The 9,120-nt window shown below is 38.0% G+C and overlaps 1 protein-coding gene across 1 annotated transcript in view; it reads right to left on the bottom strand.

Annotated features, from left to right (window-relative positions):
• Positions 1-560: 560 nt before the first annotated feature.
• Positions 561-9,120, bottom strand: part of LOC124284125 (zinc finger and BTB domain-containing protein 24-like) — a 201,917-nt gene continuing 193,357 nt past the window's right edge. The window contains exon 7 of the mRNA XM_046720186.1: positions 561-714. The gene's annotated coding sequence lies outside the window, so the exon portion shown is untranslated. The remainder of the gene's footprint in view (positions 715-9,120) is intronic.

Raw genomic sequence — 9,120 nt, 5'->3', positions numbered from 1 at the left:
TCAACATGGGTACAGAGTACATCAACGTTTCATTTTTTAGAATCACACTCTGAGGGTGTGACAATTTAGTGTAGAAATATACTGCTCAAAACAAGTTAAGAAACATCTACTGGAATTTAAAGCTGTATATTGCAAGGCCTCCCAGCTATGACCCAAAAATGTTATCACATGTTCAAAATATATCACTTCATAATTCAGACCTTTCATAAATAGTCCATCTCCAGGTCTTGTTCTGACGCAGAGACATCAAGCCAGGTGTCTGTTACTGCAAGGGTACACTTTGTGGAAAGTGCCCGAAAATAACATAAATCATAAATAAATAAACAAATAAATAAATAAATAAATAAATAAAACAGATAAATATGTAATTAAATAAAATCCTGATCATATAATTGAAAGGTTATATTATATTGATGATTGAAATAGCAGATCTAATTACCAATCAGCAAAAAAACACAAGTCCCACAATGCACCTGTGTTGTCATGGGAGACAAGAGGGCCTATATGCCTCTGGTGCTATTGGCCACACCACTGATATTATTCATCACAAACAAAGTGCATCAATTATACAGGGCAAGTTTATTCAAAGTTTACAGTCTGAACACATCGGAGTCTTCATCAGCCACTGAAGCTTCATTCTAGTGATGCAGCTGTTGCAGCCATCTTGGTCTCAAATTAGAGAGATCCTCACAGACTAGCTCCAATGCCCTTTAGCTAAAAAAGAAAAAATACAGTGATGATTATCACAGTGACTAAATGCTTCTTGAAAGGAAATCAGGGACGCGCACAGGAAACGTAACACTAGACGCTGTTGTCATAAGAATTTTTCTGCAAAAATTCTGTGCAATTTTTAAGTATCGTTCATCTACACAGTGTCATATCAGCACCCACCCATAGTTGAAAAAGTTCACAGATGAATTTAATACTTTCTCAAAAAGGTTTATTTATAAAAAAAGTATAGCCTCAAATGAAAAAAGATATATGCCAAGCTTAGGGGTTAAGTTACAAGCATTTGTAAAATTTGACAAATCATTTGTGAGTTGACCTGAAATGACACTCCCAGATGTCAAAATCTCGTATCTATGGCATTGTGTGGCCACCAAGAAGCTCAACCACGTTCTGTGAAAATTTATGTCCACGGAGCAAAATATACCAGAGTGAAGATCACATTTCAACCATTTGTGAAATTTCAGAAAGCATATGGTCTACCGCAGATGACTACTTTAATGGCCGTAGAGGCAAAACATGGTTGCAGCAGAGCAATATGGCTGTAATACCGCGCTCATAAATGTCATCCGTCAGAGACAAGCAAAATGTCATGGATAGATAGTGGGAAATAAGGGGACACCATAGCATTCAGCCTTCACCTTCTATCAGGCATAAACTGCTAATTGACATATGCCTGAGAAAATTGTTTCAAATTCCCTATTTAATCAAATAGCATGCAAACATTTCTCCTGTCATGATAAGATTAGAGATATGGAAAATTAATAGGTTTCCAGGTTTGCGGGGAACAAGACTTATGTGTGCGCCTATAATATCAGGGATAGCGAACAAAGAAATTTATGACTTTTGGAAAATATTTCTTTATGAGGCCGTGCATGTTTCTTCATGGCTGATTAGAGGTTATACGAGGTTCGGGAATGGCATTCGTAAGTTGGTTGTTACACGTCTCAGATAGGTGGCCTTCAATGACAGGCACAGATGTCTCAAATCCACCAAGGAGCAGGCATCCACGCAGACTCCAACTTGGCTCCAAGGCTACATGATGGAGCCATTGAGGAGTGAGTGAGTTGGGTTTAATGTCAATTTGAAAATTATTACAATGTGTCACCCACTGCTGAAAGCCAACTGTGACTGAGATTGTTTAGGATTTTAGTTTTGTTTAGTTTTACAAATTTTGCCAACACATGTATTGACTTACATACACAGGATGGAAGTAGATGCATATCTATGATATGAAATTATAGGATCCTGGAATGCAAAGGGAGGTAATTCTGTGCTGTGCCACCAAGTCTCCAAGTTGTTGTGGTAACTGTTGGATCAACCTAGTACTGACTGCCGTATACCCATTATTTACTAGTAACTTGTTTCTGTGTCAGAATAGGCCCCAGCACATACTCCTTGTCATCCTCCAAACATGAGTGGGTCGGTGGGGTAACCTAGTGGTTAATCGTTTATTTGTCATGCTGAAGGCCCACGTTTGATTCCCCACATGGGTACAATTAGACTAACAACTAGTCTCTGAAATGAACATATTTTACAGAAAAAAAAGCTCATTGTTAAAAAAATAAAATATAATGAAGAGGAGCCCTGTGGAAATCTAGACTTGCCACATTTTCTAGATTTACATGGGCTTTCTCGGATATAGTTGCTTCAGGATCTGTGTGACAGACTAGGGTACAATGTTTGAAGCCCATTTCTGGTGTCCAACACCGTGATATTGCTGAAATATTCCCGAAAGTGGAGTAAAACCTCACCTACAACAAACATGAGAATCAGGAGGTTACAATATTCCTGACTGTGTCATGTATCACATGGCATGCATTGGTGCTCATGCTATCAATCACTGGTCCAGGGTGGAGTTTTGTACAGATGTAGCCTGAATATTGCTAACTTCGCTATACAACAACATTCATGAAAATTGGAAGAATATCCAAGGGCTTACACAAGCACATTCTATTTCTTACCCTTATATTGTCTGTGTCCTTAGCCACTTAAAACATCTATGTCAAGTCGAGGCGGTGGGGACGCCTAGTGGTTAAACCGTCGCTCGTCATGCTGAAGACCTGGTGTTCGATTCCCCACATGGGTACAATGTGTGAAGCCCATTTCTGGTGTCTCCCGTCGTGATATTGCTGGAATATTGCTAAAAGCGGCCTATAAAACCATACTTACTCACTCACTCACTCACTCACTCACTCTATGTCATGTCAGTATATGGAGACAAGGTTCCGTGTACTACAGTAAGGCAGATAGAAACATGATGAAGAATACCACAGTTTACCATTAGGGATCATTACCTTGAAGACAACAGTTAGGAATATTAGCATCATAAACTTGAAAACAGCAGTTAGCCATTAGGATCATGTCTCAAAATGCAAAAATTAGGTACTTAGGAACAAGGTCCAATATTCTAAAGTTAGGCATTTAGGAACTTAAGCTCTGCCTCTGGACCAATGGCTACTGCTGACATGTTCATTGAGACAATCCACAGTCCATACCTGTATCAAGGGCTTTATTGTTAGGGCGGTGGGGTAGCCTAGTGGTTAAAGCATTCACTCGTCACGCTGAAGACCCAGGTTTGATTCCCCACATGGTGTCCCTTTCCGTGATATTGCTGGAATATTGCTAAAGGCGGCTTAAAACTACAAACTCACTCACAAATACGACTGTATTTCTAAGACCAATTCTGAATCAGTACATTTCAAAATTCCAAGCAATATGATTTTACAGTAATATTTCACTTTAAGTGGCAGTTATTTCAGTTGCAGGCTGTATTTCAGAAACACGATTCCCCATGTAATGTGCAGAATAAGTCCAGCTCCTCTGCATGTTGTCTGTCTTCCACAGATACTTGTGATCGGTGCTGTATATATAAAAGCTGAGCCGGAATGTCATAACTGTGCATGTGTGTAACGTAAATAACACACATGGCCCTGTCAAGCTTCGGTATGTGGCATAAGCTGTCTGTTTATATCATGTCTATACACACATGGCCTATTTATGAATGTATATAGCAATGTCACTCTGTCGAGATCAGCTGAGTAAGCAATTTATATATATTATCTTAGACAGTGGTATGTGGCATTGAAGTAGGTTTGATAGACACTAATAACCTCAAGTGCGGCTTGTTCAAAATATACCCTATCCTGAAAAAGAACCAGCTTCAAATTGAAAAACTGGAGTTGTCAGATATGATGAATTACAAATGTCACAAATTAATTACAAAAGAAATTTATAATGTTTAAGTTAAAGGTTACACAATCGTGGAGATTATTTTCCATTGAGGGCTTGTATTGCCTCTTGGATTAATCACTGTAAGTTGAATCATATGCTTACGATAAATAGTTATACGACATCCTTGATGGCAAAAGCATATTCTGCCAAATACGTTGAAGATAAAGAACGTCTGATTATGTTTCACTTAATGCTTGGTTTGCTGAGGAGATATTTTACCAGATAAGGTCTATAAACTTTTCAAACTGACGGCTGCCATTAGCCCCTCAACAGTTTTTTGTTTTAAAATAATGGATAGTTGATACGGGGTAAAAACAAATGCTGATAAATATATGAAAAAATATATAACAATTCCTGGAAAAAGTTAACAAATGTGAAACAAAGCATAAGGCACTGTAGCTAACCTGGTAAAATGATTAATCTGTGGGAGCGATATGATGGAAATCTGTTTGTGTAATCAGAGGTTTTCAAAATGGCTGTATTGGCAGCCATATTGCATTTCAGATCAGTATCTTCTTTACTGAGAATAATGTCATATGTGACACATAGCTGAACATAGCTGAGCAGCTTGAAGGAAACTGTGATTTTTTAAATAGTATAGTGAATAAGGTTTAGAAGGCAGTCCTGGTGTATGAAGTGTGTAACAGATATTGAGTGAGTGAGTTTAGTTTTACGCCGCACTAAGCAATATTCCAGCTATATGGCGGCGGTCTGTAAATAATCAAGTCTGGACCAGACAATCCAGTGATCAACAGCATGAGCATCGATCTCCGCAATTGGGAACCGATGACATGTGTCAACCAAGCCAGCGAGCCCATCGACCCAATCCTGTTAGTCGCCTCTTACAACAAGCATGGGTTACTGAAGGTTCATTCTAACCTGGACCTTCACGTGTCAACAGATATAGAAGTAATTGAGGCATAACAGATACAGAAGCCAGTTCTGGTGTACAGAAGCATGAAGTGTGTAACAGATGCAGGAGCCCCCTTATGCATGTATTTAGTGTGCATTGTATTTGTATTGTGTGTGCATTCTGTGCAAGCATTATATACATAGTGCATGCATTATGTGTTATTTGGATCATGTGCTTTCATACATGTGAACTATATAGAATCACTTGAATATTTTGAAAATACATCAGCATAAATTACTCAAAATATTATTGAAAATATTATTGTAAAGAACCAGTATGTGAGCATCATTGTCTTCTCCCCCTTTAAATCTGCCCGATACACCCCTCCCCTCCCCGAGCATATATTCCAACACAACAGGAGCTAACAGTGCTAAAGAAATACCGATAACCTCACAGCATTTATGATACATGAGTTGATATCTCTCCAAAACAATACAACATGAAGGATTCCAAGAATATAGAATAGCTCCTCATACAAGAAAACAGAGATTTCCCTTACAGTAAGAAGACAAAACATGGCTAGTTTTCTGTCACAGATGAACTTTTTCCACCCAACATCAGAAATATTTATGTTTTACGTGGAGACAGTGTTTCCAGTAGTCATAACAGAGTTACATTCCATATACATGACCTTCACCCAGGGGACATAACCCAGTGTATTACCTGTGTCTTCTGCTATATTTATTGTATTAAGACTATGTAACACAATACTGCTGTCCAATAAAGTCAGAAAAAGCTAACAGGTCATTGACAAGTACAAATATTTTCTGCATTAAGGGTTACAGTATAACAGCTATTTTGTTTGATAATTCATATTTCCTAAAAGCATTTAATTTAACGATCATGAATCTGTACATAATTGTTTCACCAAATCAAATATCTTTATATGCTTATATAACAATGTTTCCTCATTCTCAGAGACAAAACAAATCTGGAGAGATATTATTGCTTGAAATTTCACAATACTTGTAAAGATTCTTATCACTCCATCACTGACATGCCTTTGAAAGTGCGTGTGACGGGAATATGTATTGTGAAAGTGTGGTACTCTAGACTTGCCACAAATTCTAGAATTGCATGAGCATTATTAGGTATATTTGTTTCACGGTCTGCAAGACAGACTGCCATGGGAACATGATACTGTTAAACTGAACAATTACAACCTTGGTAAAACACGGGGGAACAGTCAGACCATGGATCATGACTGGATCTTTGATTACAATCCATAACCAGCGCCTCCTGGTGGATAAGGGACATAACTCAGGATCTTGTATCGCTGGCCATCTGTGTCCAATCGGGACCAGGGCGATGGTTTGAATCATACAAAACACCATACACTTAGAAGATTTTAAGCATGAATTAGTATGGTTTTGTCACTTTAGCGATATTCCAGCAATATCATGGCGGGGGACACCAGAAATGGGCTTCACACACTGTACCCATGTGGGGAACTGAACCTGGGTCTTCAGTGTGATGAGTGAACATTTTAACCACTAGGCTACCCCATCGCCCCTAGAAGCTTTTCAGGTGATCGTGTGTGCTATCAGGTGATCGGGTTTGGTAAAACTAAACATATTAAAATACTACAGCTATAACTATTTGGTGATATATTTTTAAGAAACAACAGAATTATTAAATGAAAATCGGAAATCACAAAGTGCATCCCTTTTTTTTCAGAAAATGTATTCATATTTGATGTTATACAATCCTGGGACTCTTTCACATAGTGATCATAAAGTTAACTAGATGAACGAGTGAGTTTAGTTTCACGCCACTTTTAGCAATAGTCCAGCAATATCACAGCGGGGACAACAGAAATGGGCTTCACACATTGTACCCATGTGGGGAATCAAACCCGGGTCTTCAGCATGAGAAGTGGGCTCTTTTACCATTAAGCTACACCACCGTCCCTTAACTAGACGAGACAATCTCAGAACTTCTGAAAGTTGGAGTGAAACTTTTCCTTGTGAGAACATAAGCCATTCCACTGTGATACTTCCATGCATGAAGACCTCAAAAGGAAAAGTGAGAGGACTGACTGATTGACTGAGTTTGGTTTTACGCTGCTTTTAGCAATATTCCAGCAACATCAAGGCGGGGGACACCAGAAATGGGCTTCACACATTGTACCCATGTGGGGATTCGAACCCGGGTCTTCGGCGTGATGAGCCAATGCTTTAACCACCAGGCTACCACACCGCCCCAACATTGAGAGGAAAAAATGACACTCTCCACGGCAGATTTTTTCATCTCTTCTTCTTTTTCAACAAAATGCAAGCTATTTGACAGCAGCCTGTAAATATCAATCCTGAAACCGGCTAGACAATGATTGATATCATGAGCAAACTCCACAACAATGTGGACAGACTGACCCAGCGTCACTACGTCACCCATGCAGTCACCTCTCTAAACTTGCATCAGTTGCTGGGAATCTATACCAACCCAGAATACCTGCTCAGGTCACTATAAAGATATACTGAGGGAAAAAAATAAGGGATCACAAGAAAGCACAAGTGTTCCCTTATTTCTTTCCAGGTTTCTTCACAAGCTATGTGATACAAAGCTTGTGAGTTTTAGTTTTTAGTGAGTTTAGTTTTATGCCGCACTCAGCAATATTCCAGCTATATGGCGGTACAAAGCTTGTGAAGAAACCTGGGATAAAAATAAAGGAACACTTGTCCTTTCATGTGATCCCCTATTTTTTTCCTTCAGTATATTTTGGTTTGATATTAAAAAACATGTCTTTTCAAATATTAATCAAAAAGATTATATTGATATTAAAATTATTGAATTTGTCTAGCAATATAACCCTCACAAAAGATTTTTCTAGGCTACCTAAATATATTGCAATTATTAAATAATTATAATGTATTCTGTTACAGATTTCTGTTATATATACATTTTACATATCTTCAGGATTGCTATACTGCCATGTTTATCATTGTATTTATAGGGAAATGCTTTTATATTGGTTTTATATGTCTGTTGATGAATCCTAATTCTTTCTGAAAAAAATATTGCTTAAACCACAGATGATAATCAAATCACACTGCAGCAATAAATGAAGCTGAAGACAAAGATATGATGCTCTCTCTTTCCCAAACCCTCCTCAACCACCACCACCCCTCCCAGATCTTCCCCCTCCCACACCCTGGAACAGGTGTCCCCCGTTTTCACAGCCAGAGAGAATATAGACAGCATACCATTGCTTCATATTTTCTACATAAACATATTAATCTGGGCCGATGGGAAGAATAACAGGCCTAACTGATAAACGGGATGGGTGGTAGGATGGGGAGGGGAGATTCCTAAATATGCCGGACCACCTCTGGGAGAGGGATATCTCCAAGGGAATATTTCCTGGATAATTGAAAGAGAGGATTTGTTTTGATTTGGGGAAAGCCTGTTACTGTAGCTGGTACCTGTCAACTGCCTGTTTCATCATAACAATCTTCTCAGCTTCATCTCCGCCACTTTCAAGCTCAGCAACATCTCAAAATGTAGCAGTACAAAGATTTAAAAAATTCAGTCACCATGACAGAATGTTTCTCCCAAATAAACAACTGGATACAATTACACTTAAAAATGGAAAAATAGATATCACCAGACAAAACAAACATATCAGATTTTATGCTTTTTTGTCTGTAATATACAAGGACACGTTTCTGAGAATTATTCAAGGATGGGGAAATATTACTGTTTTTACATGCTTGTGAAATAACACTGCTGGAGTGTCAAAGTATTGTACATATGTTGAGGCAAGCATTCAACATTGTATGTGCATTGGAGGACTAATTCAACATTGTATAAAACTTATTCAACATTATCCATAATTTACAGACCGACTTTCCATTGTATGAATCCAATTCATAAGTATCATATATATTCTATATATATCTTGCTGAAAAACAATCAACTTGGTAAATATTTTGCATGATAAATTCATCATCACATACAAGAGATTCAACATGGCAAATATGTTGCAGGATAAATTCAACATTGTATACACATTGCAGGAAAATGCAGGATAAATTCAACATTGTATATTCAATGCAGGAAAAAATCAACACGGTAAATATGTTGCAAGGCAGATTCAACATTGTTGTGAAACAGATTGACTCATTTAATAAATGTTTGATTCACCATTGTACATGTATTCTGTCTGTTATAGCTGTTATGTAAAGCTGTATAATGTTTCATGCTTCCACATAATTCCTGGGTCTCAATGCTATCACGACTTGAAAACT

Source organism: Haliotis rubra, unplaced genomic scaffold (genome assembly GCF_003918875.1).
Source record: "Haliotis rubra isolate DU_JTF1 unplaced genomic scaffold, ASM391887v1 Scf11, whole genome shotgun sequence".
NCBI classification, from domain to species: domain Eukaryota; kingdom Metazoa; phylum Mollusca; class Gastropoda; order Lepetellida; family Haliotidae; genus Haliotis; species Haliotis rubra.
This window is presented reverse-complemented; position numbering and strand designations above follow the sequence as displayed.